This window comes from Chiloscyllium punctatum, chromosome 21, assembly GCF_047496795.1.
Source record: "Chiloscyllium punctatum isolate Juve2018m chromosome 21, sChiPun1.3, whole genome shotgun sequence".
Lineage (NCBI taxonomy): Eukaryota > Metazoa > Chordata > Chondrichthyes > Orectolobiformes > Hemiscylliidae > Chiloscyllium > Chiloscyllium punctatum.
Window position 1 is genome coordinate 65,416,445 of NC_092759.1, and position 21,192 is coordinate 65,437,636.

Genomic DNA, 21,192 nt, shown 5'->3' on the forward strand with positions numbered 1-21,192 from the left:
CACAAAACTTCGTTATATGCTGCAGACCCTAAGTTGGTGCACAAACAGGTTTATTTATGCGGCAACATTATCTCGTTTCAGAGTGAAAATCACTAACACAGCAAAGTAGCGACTTACACAAATTCCTTGCATAATGAATAAATAAAACTCCTGAGCGAAGCCACAGGAGGGTCCTGTTGTTCCAGACATGAAACAATTTTTCAAATTCATTCATGGGATGTTGGCATCACTGCCCAGGCCCAGCATTTATTACCCATCCCTAGTTGCCCCTTGAGAAGTTGGTGTTGAACTGCCTTCTTGAACCGCTATTGTTCATGTAGGTCAACCCATAACGTTGTTAGGGAAGGAATTCCAGGAATTTGACACAGGGATATATTTCCTCTTCAAGATGGTGAGAAGCTTGGAAGGCAATTTGCATAAGGTGGTGTTCCCATGTATTTGTTGCCATTGTCCTAAATGGAAGTCACTGTGGGTTTGTTAAGTGCTGTCTGAGGATCTTTGGTGAATATCTGCACTACATTTGTAGGTGGTACACACTGCTGCTACTGAGCATTTTTGGTAGAGGGAGTGGATATTTGTGGTTGGGGTGCCAATCAAGCAGGTTGCTTTGTCCTGGATGATTTCAAATTTCTTGAGTGTTTATTGGAGCTTCATTCATACAGGCAAGTGGAGCATATTCCATCACATCCTACAGAGGATCTTTATCCCAGTGTAGAGGCAGGTTTGAGCTGGGAACCAGCAGATTCCCCATCTTATCATAATCCAAAGGAATTGTCCAGGAAAGTGGAATTTCTTACGAGGGAAGTCCTATCAGTTTGGAACCCTCTAAGTGTCCATCAAAAATCAAATTCTTCTGCGGGTACTGATACAGTTAAGCAGACTAGTTAATCTGTAAATATTCCATGTCAACCAACCCTATACTAATGTCCCAAATAGCTATCTATGAGCTGTTTTTAAGTGAGAAATCGTGGCAGGTGATTACATGATATTATCAGAACCCACTCACCAAAGAAATGGCTGGCCTCTATTTTTCAGCATCAAGCTTCCAGTTTCTTTAGGCTGCTTATCCATTGCAGTCTCATCAGAAATTTCCTGCCATTGAATACGATGCAGACTTCGAACCTCTCTGTTAATTAAACCAAACACCCAGAGAATCTTGGTTCACTCTGTAATCTGTTAAAGTAAAAGGGACAGAGAACTCTAAAATTCCAATACATTAAGAAAATTATAATTATTGTCTTAGCCCTCATAGTGAACACTAAACAACAACTGTTCACAAATCCAAGTCCTCTTCTTTTACCTATTTAGTATCTGTCTCCAACTACACAAAAGTACACTTTTCCAATTATTAAGCTCGACACTTATTAAGCATTGCTTTCACTTAATCTCAAGACCAAACAGGTTCCTCTGAATTCAATCCTCTGGCTGCTGATCTCGCTGGGCCGTCTTGTTTCTTTTTTTTAAAGTGAGAAGGTTTTACATGAAAAGATACCATTGGTAGTAATTGTTTTCTAATTTCTTTGAGAGGAAGATGTGAGATGGCCATTTCGCTCTCGGGCTCGGCAGCAGTTGCTCGCTATTCAATGGCAGTTGCTCTCCCTCATACTTTCAAAATACCGGGTTTATATAACACCCACGACTCAATAAACTCGTATAATCAGTTTCAAGGTGTCAAAACAATCAAACCAAATGCCATTGGTTGCTAGTGTCCTGGGCACAATTTAAACTAATTGGGTAAATTGGAATTGTGGTCAAAACAGCAGCCAAACCTCAAGTAATTGGAACATGTATGTATTTTGGAACAGCTCCTCTCTCAGATGGCAAGTGTTGCTGTGCTTAAATTCAAAAAGCACTTTCTATCTTGCAGCCAACATACACTCTATTGGCTTTGGAACAATGTGGATTCGTTGGTTACAGTTCCAGATACAGACTGTACATCCATCTGTACTGTCACCAAAAAAAACAGATTCACCAACACTGCAGTCACCCCCTCCCTGACTGATCCCTACCCATCACTGCACTCACCCTCTCCCTGACTGATCCCTACCCAACACTGCAATCTCACCCTCCCACACTGATTCCCTACCCAACACTGCAATCTCCCCCTCCCTGACTGATCCCTACCCAACACTGCACTCACCCCCTCCCTGACTGATCCCTACCCAACACTGCAATCACCCATCCCTGACTGATCCCAACCCAACACTGCAATCTCCCTCTCCCTGACTGATCCCTACCCAACACTGCAATCTCCCCCTCCTTGACTGATCCCTATCCAACACTGCAATCTCCCCCTCCCAAGGAAAAAAGAATAACTAGAGAGAAAATAGGACCCTTCAAGGACCAAAGTGGACATGTGTGTGCAGAATCGCAGGAGTTATTTCTCCTCTGTGTTGACCTTGGAGAAGGACATGAAGGCTTGGGAACTTGGGAAAGTTAGTGATGAACTCTTGGGGTCAGACCATATCACAGGAGAGGATGTGTTGAATGCATTAGAATGTATGAAGGTGGATAAATCTCCTGTATCTGACCAAACATATCCAACCGCACCTCAAGAGGTGAGGGAAGTACTTGTGGGGTCCCTGCTGATCTTTTTGCCTCACCGTTAGCCACGGGTGAGGTCCCGGAAGATTGGAGGACAGCATATGTTGCGCCCTTACTCAAGAATGGCTGCAAAGATAAACCTGGGAACTATAGATCAGTAAACCTAACATCCGTGGTAAGTAAGTTACTTGAGAAGATGCTGAGAGATTAGATAGACATGCATTTGGAAATACAATATTTGATTGGGAGTAGTCAGCAAAGCCTTGTGCATGGGAGACCATGCCTCACAAATTTGACAGCGTTCTTTATTGAAGTGATCAGGACGTTTGACGAGGGCAGGCCAGTACATGTAGACTCTACAGATTTCAGGAAGGCCTTTGATAAGGTTCCACATGATAACTTGCTCTGGAAGGTTAGATCGCATGGAATCCAGTGAGCGTTGGCAAGCTGAGTACACAATTGGCTTGATGGCAGGAAGCAGAGGGTGACAGTAGAGTCTACATGGACTGGCCTGCCCTCGTCAAACTTCCTGATCACTTCAATAAAGAACGCTGACAAATTTGTGAGGGTAACAGTCAGACTGGAGGCCTGTGACTAGTGGTGTGCCTCAGCGGTCATAGAATCATAGAATCCCTCCTCTGTGGAAACAGGCCCTTCGGCCCAACAAGTCTACTGGCCCTCTGAAGATTATTTCACTCAAACCCATTCCCCTACTTTATTACTCTGCATTTACCCCTGACTAATGCAACTTACTTCCACGTCCATGAACATTCTCAGCAATTGAGCATTGCCAATTTACTTGACCTGCAGATCTTTGGATTGTGGGAGGAAACCGGTGCACCCAGACGAAACCCACGCAGACATGGGGAGAACGTACAAACTCAGTTGGTATGGCATGGTGGTTCAGTGGTTGGCACTGCTGCCACACAGCGCCAGGTACCCAGGTTCGACCCCAGCCTCGGGTGACTGTGTGGAGTTTGCACATTCTCCCTGTGTCTGCGTGGGTTTCCTTTGGGTGCTCTGGTGTCCTCCCCATTCCAAAAATGCACAGGCTAAATTGATCACAGTGCTCGGTGCATTCGTCAAGTGTAAACATTGGTAGGGAGAATGGCTCTGGGTGGGTTACTCTTCAGCAGGTTGGTGTGGCTTGTTGGGCCAAATGGCCTGCTTCCATACTGTAGGAAATCTAACCCGAACAGGATCTCACCCACACAGAGCATCCTGTGAGGTTGGAATTGAACCCAGATCGATAGTGCTGTAAGGCAGCAGTGCTAACCACTGATCCATTGTGCCGCTGAGCTGGTCAGTGCTCGGCCCATTGCTCTTTGTTATCTATATCAATGATTTGGATGAGGATGTTTAAGGCATGATTAGTAAGTTTTTAGACTACATTAAAATAAGTGAGGAAGGTTCTCAGCAATTGCAACAGGGCCTTGATCAGCTGGGGAATTGGGCTGAGAAATGTCAAATGGTGTTTAATACAGACAAGTGCGAGATCTTGCATTTTGGAAAGTCACATCAAGACTGGGGTATCATGGTGAATGGTAGGGCCTGAAGGAGTGTAGTGGAACAGAGGGACCTTGGATTCCAGGAGCACGGCTCTCTGAACTCAGAGAGACAGGGCAGTGAAGAAGGCTTTTGGCACACTGGGCCCTTCATCATTCAGGGCATGGAATATCGAAGTTGGGAAGTTCTGTTGTAGTTGTGCAGGATGTTGGTGAGGCCACACTTGGAATATTGTGTTTAGTTTTGCCCACCTTGCTATAAGAAGGATGTTATTGTACTAGAAAAAGGACAGAAGAAATTTACAAGGATGTTACTAGAACTCAACTAGACAGATATAGAGAGAGATTGGACAAGCAAGGACATTTTCTTTAGTGTGTAGGAGACGGAAGGGTGTCCTTATAGAGGTGTATAAGATCATGGGAGGCATGGATAGGGTGAATGCACTCAGTTTTTATCCAAGGCTTGGGGAATCAAGGATGAAAGGACATCAGTTTTAGGTGAAAGGGGAAGCTTAAAAGGGAACCTGAGGGACAATGCTTTTCCCCAGAGGGTGGTTCACATACGTGCAGTGAAGGATTCCTGGTACAGGAGCTGTAGTGTGAAGCCGATAGAGAACTGGGGAGGGAAGCTGGAAAGCTCACTCCACTGCCGATAGCCTGGAGGACCCCCGGCTGGGATAAGGCAGCTGGGATCCGGTCACCCCAGGGAAACCTACAGGCTGTGATAGAGCTAGGTCTCCTACACAATGAGCAGGACAGAAGGTTACAATTGGGAAGAGCCCAATCCAGTGAAAGGAGGGTCTCTGGGGATGGGGAGGCAGCTTCAGGTTACATTGACAATCTGGAAGTACAGTGTATGAGCTCCAAGCAGCTGCATGGGTCCTGTACACCTGCAACATGGAGCAACACACATCAGGCCCTAGTAGGAGGTATCAGGAGCAAATACAATCCCTAGGGAACTAGGAAACCTCCCAGAATGGGATAGTGTGTGCCTTTGGGGTTCTACCTCCCCAGGGAGATAATGACAGGCTCCAGACTGACACATCCACACCCGCTCACAGATGGGGACTCCCACTGCCTGTCTCCTAGGTAACTGCACCTTTTGCCCCCAGCTCTGAGTCACAGCCGAACTCAGATTCCATGAATCATGTGGTTACCCATTGTAAAGCAGCTTATGGTCTCACTCCGTACACAACAGCCATTCCAGGCACCCAGCTGGTGGGCAGCACCAAAAAGGTCCCATCTCTGTCACAGATACTGACTGACAGTCTGTCACACACAGAGTGGATGCTGAGGAGAAAACCAAATGAATCGCCATGTGCCTTAGTCCAGCAGGCCATTCAGCCCTCCCTGAGGGCCAACAACTAGGGAGGGGCATCCATGATGAGATGAAGGCAGCGATCCTCACTGCTCGAGGGCAGGATAAGGCATATCCTGCAGAGGCGCTACATAACTGCAGCACAACAACCAGGGGAATGTCCCTCCACTCCCCCCCGTCAGCTTCACCCGGAGACTCTGTGTTCAATTTTTCTGGATTTTTGGGGATATGACCTGCACCTCTCTTAGCGATGAGAAACTGAACCCGACCCTTTGTCTCCCATGTCTCAGAAAGGAGGAGGGACACCTGGGATTCGATCCAAAATCGCGCCCGTAATGAGGCTTGGGCTCTCTGCTAATTCATTGCTGAATACGAAATAGACTTTAGGGATTTCCACATTCTGTTACAGGAGCTCAGGGATCAGAAGCGACTGGTATGGTTTGCCCGAGAATGGGTGCATGGTAGTAGGATATCAAGCACCCTGCCTGGACTAGGGGTCATTTTCGGACAGTGATATCCCAGGAAGCCCACCAGGGAGAATTCCTCAGAAACAAAATTAAAAACGGGCTGTGACCAGGAGGGAAGGCTCCTCCCCAGCTTGTCCCACACATACCAGGCTCTCACAATGGATTAGGCATTAAATTCACAGGGAATTCCTTCTTCACGAACATTTATCACAAACTGACACTAGTATTAATGAATGCATCAGGGATACAGTAATCAGAGTGGTGTCCTTCCCCATTAAAATAATCATGTTCCCAACTCACCCACAGGATAATGAGACAAGGGACAGGGAAATTTGAGGGAAAACACAGAACCCAGAACAGCAATTCGCAGTTGAAAGAAAAGGGAACTCCTTAATGATTGAACCACAGTATACGAGTCCACCCCCAGGGCAGGAGTGTTACAGGTCAGTACGTTGACTTGGCTAATTTGGAGAATAAACTCAGGATCCTGACCCAACAACTCTCTAATGAGCCTGAGAAAGACTGAATACAGAAAACCCAGAGGAGACCATGGAACAACTCGTGGAGAATCAGGCTAACCATCACTTAGTGACCAAACTGGAGGGTCACGCCAACACGATTAACCAGATCATCCAGGGCCCAATCAGAGATTATGGTGAAAAGTAAAACCACACCCTGTGCAGTAACGGGATGATGGAACAGCTGAGGGAGGAGCTCAGGCAGGCCAGCCAAGGGAAAGTCCCATCCCGGGTTAGTGACAAAGAGCATAAATATTTGTTCCAGGAGAACACCCACACCAACGTCTCTAACTGTCAGTGACAGCAGCTCACCAAGGGCTGGGTTAATAACAGCTGTAAGGACACTCTCGGTGGGACACCTGGGCTTGGTATGAGGGATTCCACTGAACCCAAGTGACCAAAGTTAGGATGAAGTCCAAATTATCGGAGTTGTATTAAAAAGGTATTTGGATGGGCTACCATGATTACCTCCCACTTCCTGTGGAGATAGAGAGAACATTGACAGGGACCATACTTACGTAAATGGGAAGGACCAGGTCATTCCATGACATTCCTATAGCCTGTTATCCAAGAATTCGGTTCCTCTCACATCGGCTGTGGTCCTAACCGCACTCACCTTGATATATCTCGGGATACCGGTGGTTAGGATTGCAGGCTGCAACAGATGGGTCCGATCATGGTGAATCATGCCTGGACACACACCCCAGGGGCTGGAAGGTAGATGGAACGCCCCGGGTGATCACCTTAGTTTCATTCATTTGCAGTGTTTGAGTGTTCCTGGCTGGGCCAGTATTGATTGCCTGCCCATAGTTGCCATTACGACAGATTGGCCATATTAAATTTCCCATTGTGTCAAGGGATATTCGGGTAGCTGGAATAGCCATATGAATTGCAGGGTTTCAGGGATATCATTGGGGGAGTGGGTCTGAGTTGGATTCTCTTCAGAGGGCCATTGTGGACTCAATGGGTCGAACGGTCTGATTCTGTTCTGTCAAGATTTTATGATATCACTTATCAGCTATAAGACTTAGGGTGTAGGTTTGCTCGGTGATAGGTTTGATATCCAGACGTTTCCTTAACTGGCTGGGTAGCATCATCAGTGGCGACCTCCAAGTGAAGCTATAAGACCATCGGTTTGGATAACGTACACAATGGCTTTTGCACACACAGCTGGCTACTCTGACAACAAGCATAACCAGCTTTTAAAATTAGGTTTGTACTTTATTGCATAAGCTTCTTGTCTTTCCTTTCAAGTGGATGAGTTGGGGGAGATGTCACAAACTCCTGGCTAAAACACAGATCGACAGCCAAGGTTTATTGGCCAAGGAAATCTCCCAAATCACAAAACCCGCACACCAGGCACAGCGCAAACATAGCAAAATGTAAAAGACAACAGTTATTCTGGACAGACATATCTACCAAACAAATGAGGGCCCAGATAGGAAGGCACCGGGTCTTGCTACACAAAGAAACTCACAGCAACAAGCCATCCAAATGGTTGGCATTGCTTCAAACTATTAACTGATTCTCCTAATTGGCCAGAACGATAGAAAGTTCCTGAAAACCATCCAGAAATGAACAAAAACAGGGTTTATCTGCAGACTGATTGCCTGAATCTCTGAAGGCCTACTGAGGAGACAAGCATGGCAAGAGACAGAGACCATCTGACCACCCAGAGAGAGAGAGAGGGCGAGAGAAAACAGTTTTGCAGACCCAGAAGCAGAAAGAGAGAGAGAAAGAGAGAGAGAGAGAGAGAGAGAGAGAGACAGGCTGGGCAAAATCCAGGGGCATGGGAGAGAGGGAATGTAAAAATCCAATGAGAGAGAGAGTTGGAACCAACTGGAATAACAAGTGTCACCCCTTCAGTCTGTCCATGTTTTAACTCCTCAGTTTAAGTCTGACTTCCCCTTCTCTCCCTCTCTCTGTCCCCCCTCTCTCTGTCCTTCTGTCTCTCACTCTCTCTCTCTCACACACACACTCTTTCTCTCACTCTCTCCCACTCCCTGTCTCTCTCTGCCCATCTTTCTCCCATCACCCTTCTCCATCCCCACTCTCTTCATCTCTCTCTCTTTTTCTCACCCTCCCTTTCTGTTTTTCACTATTTCAGACCTGAAAGATCTCACCCATTTTTGTACCTCCTCAAAAATACTATGCCCTTTATTTTCACTGTCCTCCCAAATTTATCCCCTTTCCCAAATATCTTCCCTCCCAAATAATTGCCTCACCAAATTAGCCCCCCTCAAATATTGTGCTGTCCCCAACATTGCTGTGAACCCCACTCCCTGGGGCAGAGGGAAATGAGTGGAAAAGTGTGGAGCTGGAAAAGCCCAGCAGGTCAGGCCAGAACCGTTGACTCTCCTGGCTGTGCTTCCCCAGCTCCCCACTTTGTAACTCTGACTCTCCAGCATCTGCAGTCCTCACTTTCTCACGCAGGTAAATGAGTCTGGGTTGACTGACTGTCCTGGGACTATTTTTATTGTACAGCAAGATCCCAGTCCCAGAATTGCAGAAGGTTTGTATCACAGATGGAGTCCTTTCTGCCCATCATCCCCCCTGCCCCATTAAATTATCCTGGTCCTGATCAGGATCCTCAGGATTGTCCCCTGAATGGCCTCACTGACTATCCTTTCTGTGGAGACCTCTTCTCCATGTTGTGGTTCTGTTCGCCGAGCTGGGAATTTGTGTTACAGACGTTTCGTCCCCTGTCTCGGTGAAATCCTCAGTGCTTGGGAGCCTCCTGTGTAGCCCTTTTGTGTTGGTTTCTCCGGCATTTATAGTTGTTTGTATGTGCCGCTTCTGGTTGTCAGTTCCACCTGTCTGCTGCAGTGGCCGGTATATTGGGTCCAAGTCATTTTCACTGTCTTCTCCCTGTCTCTTACTGCCCATCTCGCTCTCTTTCCCCACTTTCTCCATCCCCACACTCTCCATGTCTCTCTTTCTCTTTTTGTCACCCTCCCCTTGTCTTTTGCTTGATTTCAGACTCAATGAGAAAAGTACTTTTATGTCCCTTACACTAACCCCCTCCCCAGAGTTGGGGTAACATTCGGGAGAGACCAGGAAAAGGTTGATCCTGGTCTCTGCACTGCCAGAGGGATGTTAGTGTGTGGGGAAGGTTTACTGGATGAATCCCCACTGGAATGAACAGCACTCTCTTTACCCCAGTTAAGCCACCCTGACAGATTTTGTGTCTTTGGAGACTGTAAATATATGGCTTACTCGACAAACAGAAGGCTGGCTGCGACTGTGAATGTATTCAGCATTCAGAAGCCTGTGGAGACGCTGTGTAACTCACGCAGGGGGCGGTCACGTGACGTTGCGTTTCGTGCCCGGAAGAGTGCGAGATGGCCACGTGACGTTCCGTTTTGCGGGCAAAAGAAGCTCACGTGGGGTCAGACATCCGGGAATGCGAGGAGGCGGGGAATGGAGTCAGATCAACAGCCAATCAGAAGATAATTCTACCTCAGTGTTTGTATGACGTTTTTAATTGTATAAAAGACTGGGGCAGGGACAGAACGAGGTCTTACTTTTTGAACTGGCACACTTGGTAGTTTGTCAGGGATAAAAAGGTTTAGACCCAGAGCTCTGAATGCTTTATCCACTTACTGTTTAAAATAAATTAAGAGTGTGAGACTGAATATCTTCTCCTATTGCTTCATTTAAAAGAACACGCAGGACTCGGCTCACACATAGAAGAAAATAAGTTGGTAGATTGAGCCAAAAGTTTTACAAGACACAAGGACCAATTCACCTGAAACAGCAGCTGGATTTTATATTCATGAGCACCCAATAAGATTGGCTGGTTTACATGCACACACACACACACACACAGGCATGGTCTCACTATCTCTCTCACACACAGAGGTATGGTCTCTCTCTCTCTCTCTCTCTCTCTCTCTCTCACACACAGAGAGACATGGTCTCACTATCTCTCTCTCTCACACACACACACAGAGGCATGGTCTCACTATCTCTCTCTCTGTCTCTCTCTCACACACACACACAGACACACAGACAGAGGCATGGTCTCACTATCTCACACACATAGAGGTATGGTCTCACTCTCTCTCTCTCTCACACACACACACACGCACACTCTCACACACACATACACAAAGGACCCCGCCACAAACAGGCTCTCTCTCACACACAGACAGACTCTCCCTCAAACACAAACACAGACACACTCTCACACACACGTACACACAGGCACAACTCTCACACACAGACACACACTCTCTCTCACACACACACAGACACACTCTCTCACTTACACATACACACACTCTCTCTCATTTACACACACACTCTCTCTCACACACACACACTCTTATTCTCTCACACATCCACTCACTCTCACGCAAACACTCATTGTCTCTATTACACACAGACATTCTCTCACACACACATACTCACAGATAGACACACAGATACACGGTCCCTCAAACACACACAGACACCCTCTCTCTCACACACACATAAACACACAGTTACTCTCTCTCACACACACATACACACGCAGACACACACTCCCTCAAACACGCACAGACACACTCTCTCACACACACATAAACACACAGTTACTCTCTCTCTCACACACATACACACGCAGACACATGCTCCCTCAAACACACATAGACACACCCTCTCTCTCACACACACATGGACACACACTCTCTCTCACACACACACACACTGACACACACTCTCTCTCACACACAGACGCTCTCTCTCACACACACATAAACACACAGTTACACTCTCTCTCACACACACATAGACACGCAGACACACGCTCCCTCAAATATGCACTCTGTCTCACACACACACGGACACCCACACTCTCTCTCACACACAGACACACTCACTCTCTCACACACATGCACACAGACACACGCTCTCTCACACACACATACAAACTCTTTCTCACACAAGACACAGTCATACACACAGAGAGACACACAGACACATACACACATTGACACACAGACACACACACACATAGACACACATACACACTCTCTCACACACACCCTCACTCACACACATGCACACAGAGACACACACACCCTCAAACACACACACAGCCACACACTCTCACATGAACAATTCACTTTCTCTCTCATGCATATATACAGACACACAGAGATACACATGCATCCACTCTTTCACACACACAAACAAGGGCAGTCTCTCTCTCTCACACACATACTCACACACACAAGCACACACACACAGACACAGACACAGACACACAGACACACACACACACACACACACACACACACACACACACACACACACACACACACACAGCTGTAAAGGCATGGTTGAAGTATTGCTGCAGAAATGATTTCTCCGAGGACTGAACCCTGATCTCACATGATGACTGCTCCAGGGAGACAGACAGCAGCTACAGATGACTTGTTGGATCTTCCTGTGCACCACCTCTTGCATCGACAGCGTTAGTCTGTTTGGGTGCCTGCTTTTCGAAAGCGTCTCCAAGCAACAAGTGACAATAGATTGATGAAAGTTTTCCCCAAACCATGTTTCAGACACATGCTGCTGTTATTTTTCACGGATTGTTTAAAATGATCTGAATCTTTTGAAATGGGGAGTGGCTTCCATTTCAAATTATGACACTAGAGTGCCTCAGGGACCCTGAGGAAATGATCAGGAAATTACATCTGTTCCTTTCTATCCTCTGCACTCTGTACCAGCTCAGATAGTTCTCCCTCAATATCTCAGAAAGTGCTCCCTCAGTGCTTCAGATAGTGCTCCCTCAATACCTCAGAAAGTTCTCCCTCAATATCTCAGAATGTGCTCCCTCAGTACCTCAGACAGTGCTCCCTCAATACCTCAGATAGTTCTCCCTCAGTACTTCAGATAGTGCTCCCTCAATACCTCAGATAGTTCTCCCTTAGTACCTCAGATAGTTCTCCCTCAATACCTCAGATAGTTCTCCCTCAGTACCTCAGATAGTGCTCCCTCAATACCTCAGAATGTGCCCCCTCAATAGCTCAGATCTTTCTCCCTCATTGCCTCAGAAAGTGCTCCCTCAGTAGCTCAGAAAGTGCTCTCTCAATACCTCAAAAAGTGGCCGCTCAATAGCTGACATAGTTCTCCCTCAGTACCTCAGATAATTCTCCCTCAATTCTTCAGATAGTGCTCCCTCAATACCTCAGACAGTACTCCATCAGTAACCCAGACATTTTGCTCCGTCAATACCTCAGAATGTTCTCCCTCAGTACCTCAGAAAGTGCTCCCTCAATACCTCTGAAATTGCTCCCTCAGTACCTCAGAAAGTGTTCCCTCAATATCTAAGAAAGTGCTCCCTCAATATCTCAGATATTTCTCCCTCAATACCTCAGATAGTGTTCCCTCAGTACCTCGGATTGTTCTCCCTCGGTACCACAGATAGTTCTCCCTCAGTACCTCAGAAAGTGTTCCATCAATAACTCAGAAAGTGCTCCCTCAGTACCTCAGACAGTGCTCCCCCAATACCTCTGAAAGTGCTCCCTCAATACCTCAGATATTTCTCCCTCAATACCTCAGAACGTGCTTGCTGAATTTCTCAGATAGTGCTCCCTCACTACGTCAGAAAGTGCTTTCTCTGTCTGTCAGAAAGTGCTCCCTCAGGACCTCAGACAGTGTTCCCTCAGTACCTCAGAAAGTGCTCCCTCAATACCTCAGAAAGTGCTCCCTCTGTACCTCAGGAAGTGCTCTCTCAATGCCTCTGAAAGTACTCCCTCAATACCTCAGAAAGTGCTCCCTCAATATCTCAGATAGTGCTCCAGAAATTCCTCAGATAGTGCTCCCTCAATCCCTGAGCCAGTGCTCCCCAATACCTCAGAAAGTGCTCCCTCAGTACCTCAGAAAGTGCTCCCTCAGTACCTCACACAGTGCTTCCTCAATACCTCAGAAAGTGCTCCCTCAGTACCTCAGAAAGTGCTCCATCATAACCTCAGAAAGTGCTCCCTCAATACCTCAGAAAGTGCTCCCTCAGTACCTCAGAAAGTGCTCCCTCTATTCCGAAGAAAGCATCACTTTATTGTGTTTATCCCCCAAATCCCCTTAGACAGTACTCCACAAAAGATTCACATCCTCATCACTTCAGGAGTCAGCCCAGCTCCCCCCTCAGATTGCGTTCAAACCCCTTCAGACTGTAAGTTCCCACATCCACCCCTGTCCAAGATTGGAGCCCAGTTCCCCAGAACATTACTTGTCTCTCTGGATTAATTTTAGAATTCCTACAGTGTAGGAGCAAGCCATTCCGTCCATTGGCTCCACGCTGACTGTCTGAACCGCATCGCACCCAGACTCATATCCTCTACTCTATCCCTGTAATGCTGCATTTCCCATGGCATCTTTGGGCGTTGGGAGGAAGCTGGAGCACCCGGAGGGAACCCGCACAGATACAGAGAGAATGTGTAAACTTCACACAGACAGTCACCGGGAGTTAGAATCAAACCACTGTGGCACCGTGCTGTCCTCTCTCCCTGGATGCCATCTTATCTAACCTTTAACGAAACAACCTCCCATGTGAAACCTTCTCATCTGTCTCCTTGGTCATCCCTTCACAAGCTCTATCAAGTTGGACACATCATTTCCACAAACAAAGCCAAGCTGACTATCCCTAATCAATTCTTGCTTTTCCAAATGCATGTAAATTGTCTCTCAGAATGCCCTCCAACAGCTTACCCACCACTGGCATCAGGCTCACAGCTCCATAGTTCAATGGCTGTTCCTTACAGCCTTACTTCAATAATGGCCCATCATTAATCACCCTCCAGTCTTCAGGCACCTCACCCGTTGCCACTGATCGGTCCATCTGACAAGGCCATCTACATCCTTCTGTAATCTAAGGCTATCATCCTCAGTATTTATCACCCAACCAATCTTCATATCATTCATGGACCCAATGATTAACCATCCACCATTCAAATCTAAATCTTTTCTATCAACCACATCAGCAAGACCCCAACAGTGAGACATGAACAGACAGAGATTTCTAACTGGGCCATCACTGTCTGCTTCCTGCCACTCAGCATTCTGCGCCAAATTCCTTGGATCTTGAGTTTTTATATTCACTGTCAGTTTCCAGTATGGGTCCTGATAAAAGCCTTACTGATTTCCAAGCAGATGACAGGAAAGTATTGCCCTTATTTACATACCTGGTCACCTGTTTAAAAAGTGCAATCCCATTGGTCAGTCCTGACCTCCCCTTAACAGAGCCATTCTGACTGTTCTTCATGAACTCCAGGCTCTTTAAATGCTGATTAATTCTATCTCCCAAAATTGCTTCCAACAGATGTCCCACCCACGATATTAGCCTGACTGGCCTGTAGCTGCCTGGTATATCCCATGCTCCTTCTTGAATAACAGTACCACATGGTCAGTCCGACGACACCTCTCCTGTGGCCAGAGGGGATTTGAAAATGTTTGCAAGTGTACCTGCTCCTTCCTCCATCACCTCATTCGGTAAACTGAGATACACTTCCACCGTATTTGGAGATTTATTGGGTTGTAAGAAGGCCAGACCACTCAGAACCATCTCTCTCTCTCTATATATATATATGCTAATTCATTTAATTGTATCACAGAGCATCTCCACGATTTCATATCAACCCTGTCCCAGTGAGCACTGACATCATGCATCCATTCACTATAGCCTCTGGGTCCATGCACAAATTCTCACTGTGTTTCTGTCATTATCAATTCAACCTTAATGTCACTGTAAAGTGCTTTCAGATTTTTATTTCCTCTCTTAGAATTCCTCTCTCCCAGGCGAGTAGCCTGCGATACGATTTGGAGGAGTGTGGGATGTCAGTGTGGATGTGGATTAGCATTGGGAAGCTCAGAAATAATGAAAACACGATTACACTGAGTGTGGTATAGTGGGATTCATTTGGGATGAGCACAGGGAAGCTGAGGAATAAAACAAAAACTTGATCCCTGGTAAAAGAGGGTGGTACCTCTTCAGGTTCAATAACCAAATGAAGACAGACTGTTTGTGCACAGTCTCTGGAACCTGGACGTGGGAATCATTACTGAGCAGGGTATGAAGGACACAGAAGCAGAAATGTACTGAACAATTTCAGATATTCCTCTTAGACCACAAGACATGGAAGCAGAAACTAGGCCATTCAGCCCATCTGACACTGTGACACTCACTCAGTACTGACCCGCTGACAGTCCAGCACTCCCTCAGTGCTGACCCCTCTGACATTGTGGCACTCCCTTAGTAATGACCCCTCTGACAGTGTGCAACTCCCTCAGTACTGACCTTCTGACAGTGTGGAACTCCCTCAATACTGACCCGCTGACAGTCCAGCACTCCCTCAGTACTGACCCCTCTGACAGTGTGGTATTCCCTCAGTACTTTCACTCTGACAGTGTGGCACTCCCTCAGTACTGACACTCTGACAATGTGGCACTCCCTCAGTATTGACACCTCTGACAGTGCAGCACTCCCTCAGTAATGAAACTCTGAGAGTGCAGCACTCCCTCAGCACCGACTCTTTGGCAGTGTAGACCCCTCTCAGCTCTGACCCTCTGACTGTGTGGCACTCCCTCAGTACTGATCTTCTGACAGTGTGGCACTACCTCAGTACTGACCCCTCTGACAGTGCCGCATTCCCTCAGTACTGACACTGTGACAGTGAAGCACTCGCTCTATACTGACCCTCTGACATTGCAGCACTCCCTCAATACTGACCCCTCTGACAGTTTGGCACTCCCTCAGTACTGACCCTAAGACATTGCAGCAATCCGTCAGTACTGACCCTTCTGACAGTGTGGCACTCCTTCAGTAATGAAACTCTGAGAGTGTAGCACTCCATCAGTACTGACCTTTGGACAGTGCAGCACCTCCTCAGTGCTGACCCTCCGATAGTTTGACACTGCTCAGTACTGATCCTCTGACAGTGCTGCACTCCCTCAGTACTGACCCTCTGACATTGCAGCACCCCCAAGTCCTGACCTCCTGACAGTGCAGCACAGCATCAGTACTGAACCTTTGGCAGTGTAGTGCTCCCTTAGCACTAACCCTCTGACAGTGCAGCACTCCCTCAGTGCTGACCCTCTGACAGTGCTGCAGTTCGTCGCTATTGTCCCTCTGACATTGCAGCACCCCATCAGTCCTGACCTGCTGACAGTGCAGCACAGCCTCAGTACTGAACCTTTGGCAGTGTAGAGCTCCCTCAGCACTGACTCTTTGGCAGTGAAGAACTCCCTCAGCACTGATCCTCTGACAGTGTGGCACTACCTCAGTACTGACTCTCTGACAGTGTGGTACTCCCTCAGTACTGACCTTCTGACAGTTCAGCACTCCCTCAGTACTGACCCTCTGACATTGCAGCACTCCCTCAATACTGTCCCTCTGACAATGTGGCACTCCCTCAGTACTGACCCTCTCACAGTGCAGCACTCCCTCAGTTCTGACACTTTGGGAGTGTAGCACTCCCTCAGCACCGACTCTTTGGCAGTGTAGACCTCCCTCAGCTCTGACACTCTGACAGTGTGACACTACCTTGGTAATGATCCTCTGACAGTGTGGCACTATCTCCGTACTGACGCCTCTAACAGTGCCGCACTCCCTCAGTACTGACCACTCTGACAGTGTAGCACTCCCTCTGTACTAACCCTCTGACAGTGCCGCACTCCCTCAGTGGTGACACTCTGACATTGCAGCACTCCCTCAGTACTGACCCTCTGACAGTGTGACACTTCCTCAGTACTGACCCTCTGACAGTGCGCACTCCCTCAGTACTGACAATCTGACAGTGCAGCACTCCCTCAGTACTTACCCTCTGACCGTGCAGCACTCCCTCAATGCTGACTCTCTGATAGTGTGACACTCCCTCGGTACTGATCCTCTAACAGTGTGGCACTCCCTCAGTACTGACACTCTGACAATGCAGCACTCCCTTAGTACTGACCCCTCTGACAGTGCAGCACTCCCTCAGTAATGAAACTCTGAGAATGCAGCACTCCCTCAGCAACGACTCTTTGGCTGTGTAGACCTCCCTCAGCTCTGACCCTCTGACTGTGTGGCACTCCCCCAGTACTGATATTCTGACAGTGTGGCACTACCTCAGTACTGACCCCTCTGACAGTGAGGCACTCCCTCAGTACTGACAATCTGACAGTGCAGCACTCCCTCAGTACTTACCCTCTGACCGTGCAGCACTCCCTCAATGCTGACTCTCTGATAGTGTGACACTCCCTCGGTACTGATCCTCTAACAGTGTGGCACTCCCTCAGTACTGACACTCTGACAATGCAGCACTCCCTTAGTACTGACCCCTCTGACAGTGCAGCACTCCCTCAGTAATGAAACTCTGAGAATGCAGCACTCCCTCAGCAACGACTCTTTGGCTGTGTAGACCTCCCTCAGCTCTGACCCTCTGACTGTGTGGCACTCCCCCAGTACTGATATTCTGACAGTGTGGCACTACCTCAGTACTGACCCCTCTGACAGTGCCGCACTCCCTCAGTACTGACTCTCTGACAGAGTGGCACTCCCTCAGTCTTGACCCTCTGGCAGTGTGTCACTCCCCCAGTACTGACCGTCTGAAATTGCAGCACCCCCTCAGTACTGACCGCTCTGACAGTGTAGCAGTCCTTCTGTACTAACCCTCTGACAGTGTGGCACTCCCTCAGTACTGACAGTCTGACAGTGCAGCACTCCCTCAGTCATGACCCTCCGACAGTGCAGCACTCTCTCAGTACTGACTCTCTGACAGTGCAGCAATCCTTTAGTACTGACCCTCTGGCAGTGTGGCACTCCCTTAGTACTGACCCCTCTGATAGTTTGGCACTCCCTCACTACTGATACTCTGACACTGCAGCACTCCCTCAATACTGACCCCTCTGACAGTTTGGCGCTCCCTCAGTACTGACCGTATGACATTGCAGCAATCCCTCAGTATTGACCCCTCTGACAGTGTGGCACTCCTTCAGTAATGAAACTCTGAGAGTGCAGCACTCCCTCAGTACTGACCCTCCGACAGTGTGGCTCTCCCTCAGTACTCAAACACTGACAGTGCAGCACTCCGTCAGTACTGACCGACAGACAGTGTGGCAATCCCTCAGTACTGTCCCTCTGACAGTGTGGCTCTCCCTCAGTACTGACACTCTGAAAGTGTGGCTCTCCCTCAGTACTGACCCTCTGACAGTGCAGCACTCCCTCAGTACTGACACTCTGAAAGTGTGGCTCTCCCTCAGTACTGACCCTCTGACAGTGCAGCACTCCCTCAGTACTGACCATCTGACAGTGTGGCACCCCCTCAGTACTCAAACACTGACAGTGCAGCACTCCCTCAGTACTGACCGACAGACAGTGTGGCAATCCCTCAGTACTGACCCTCTGACAGTGTGACACTCCCGCAATACTGACCCTCTGACAGTGCAGGACTTCCTCAGTACTAACCCTCTGATAGTGCGGAACTCCCTCATGACCGACCCTCTGACAGTGCAGCACTCCCTCAGTAGTGACCCTCTGACAGTGCAGCACTCCCTCAGTACTGACCTTCTGACATTACAGCACTCCCTCAGTACTGACCCTGTGACAGTGCAGAACTCCCTCAGTACTGACCCTCTGACAGTGCAGCACTCCCTCAGTGCTGACACTCTGACGGTGCAGAACTTCCTCAGTACTGACCCTCTGACAGTGCAGCACTCCCTCAGTTTTGACCCTCTGACCGTGCAGCACTCCCTCGGTACTGACCTTCTTTTTTTCTTCGGAAATTGGGGTCATAGGGTTTTTCAGATTCTGAGGAAGCATGAGAGAGACACACAAACCAAGCCCTGTCTGAAACTCTCGGCAATAGATTATTCAGAGGCACAGAGTCACTGAGATGCACAGCTTGGAAATGGACCCTCCTGTCCAACCCATCCATACCAACCAGATATTCTCATCTTCTTTCGGTCCATTTGCTAGCACTTGGCTGTTATCCCTCGAAACCCTTCCTATTCACATACTCATCCTGATGCCTTTTAAATATCGCAATTATACCACCCCCCATCACTTCCTCTGGCAGCTACCTGCATGCCTTTGAATAAATGCTCAAACATTCATACAGTCGATACAAACTCTAATAAACACCAATCTACGAAAGGCCATCATTTTCATTTTCAACCCACCCTTTGATTCTTCATTATGCTGATTTGAACAGAGGTAAGGAAACAGAGTTAGTGACCATCCACCGTGAACCTGTTATAAAACTTATTTTCAAATGTGGCTTGCATGTGATTCCCACACCCTCTAATAGTTGCCTGGAAGGTGGGGGTGGGATGTACTCTCCTGCTGCAGTCCTTGGGTGTCCCACAGTGATGTCAGGGAGGGAGTTCCAGGAGTTTGACCTGAACCATGTAAAGAGCTCTCTTACTGGAGTGCCTTTTTAACATTGGGAAGTTAATATAGACCAGGAGGACCCGAGAGCTGCTGTCTTGTCAGAGAGAGAGGCCTGGTGGGTCACGCACCTCAGGGAAGTGGCGAGGTTGAGAAGCTGGGGCCTTCATGGTAATTTCAGACATGATAGAGTTTGAACCAACAATGTTGGCATCACGAATCTGTTCGCTGTGGTAACTGACCCTCACTTGTAGCCGAGGGATTCAATCCCTTGAACAGAGCAAGCTTGAGAATTCAACACTATAATCAATCTGTACGGAAGCGCTGGAGACCTGAAACATCAATACAGAGATTGCTGAAGAGGCTAAGCATGTCCGGCAGCATCTCTGAAGGGAGAGGGAGAAAGATACAGAGAGAGAGTTCACCTTTCAATCCAGTGATTTCTGCGGGAAAGTTCCATCAGAACAGACCGTTTTGAGGAAGGGCCACTTGACAAAGGCACTTCACAAAGATCCTGATCAATGTAACTTTGTGATGTTAGTTCAGAAGGAACAGCTCAGACCTAACATTTCGGTGTGCCTGTGTTCTGTATCTGTTCTCCCATGTACCCCGTCCACCGAATACAATACCTTACACAGCCTTAAACCTGTTTGTCAACTTTCAACAGTAGCAGCCTCAGGGCATTGAACACAGACTGAATTAGTGGATTAGTGGTGCTGGAAGAGCACAGCAGTTCAGGCAGCATCCAACGAGCAGCGAAATCGACGTTTCGGGCAAAAGCCCTTCATCAGACTGAATTACTCAGTGACGATGGAATGACATCAAGTTCTCAAGTCAACAGATGGTGGGGAAATTCAGCACAATTCAGCAGGTAGCAACGGTGAAGAGAGAGAGGAACAATTCGCATTTCAAGTGACTCTTCCTCAAAACGGCCTATTCTGAAGGAACTTTCCCGCAGAAATCACTGGATTGAAAGGAGAACTCTCTGTTTCTTTCTCACCCTCCCTTCAGAGAAGCACTATCTGAGGTACTAAGGAAGCACTTTCTGAGATACTGAGGAAGCATTATCTGAGATATTAAGGGTGCACAATCTGAGGTATTGAGGAAGCGCTATCTGACGTACTGAGGGAGCATTATCTGAGGTACTGAGCGAGCACTTTCTGAGATACTGAGGAAGCACTTTTTGAGATTTTGAGGGAGCACTTTCTGAGGTACTGAGGAAGCACTATCTGAGGTATTGAGGGAAGAATATCTGAGGTAATGAGGGAGCACGTTCTGTGGTACTGAGGAAGCACTTTCTGAGGTACTGCGGGAGTACTTTCTGAGATACTGAGGGTGCACTATCTGAGGTATTGAGGAAGCACCATTTCATTTACTGAGGAAGCACTCTCTGAGGTACTGAGGGAGTACTTTCTGAGGTATTGAGGAAGCACTGTCTGAGATAGTGAGGGAGTACTTTCTGAGATACTGAGGGTGCACTATCTGAGGT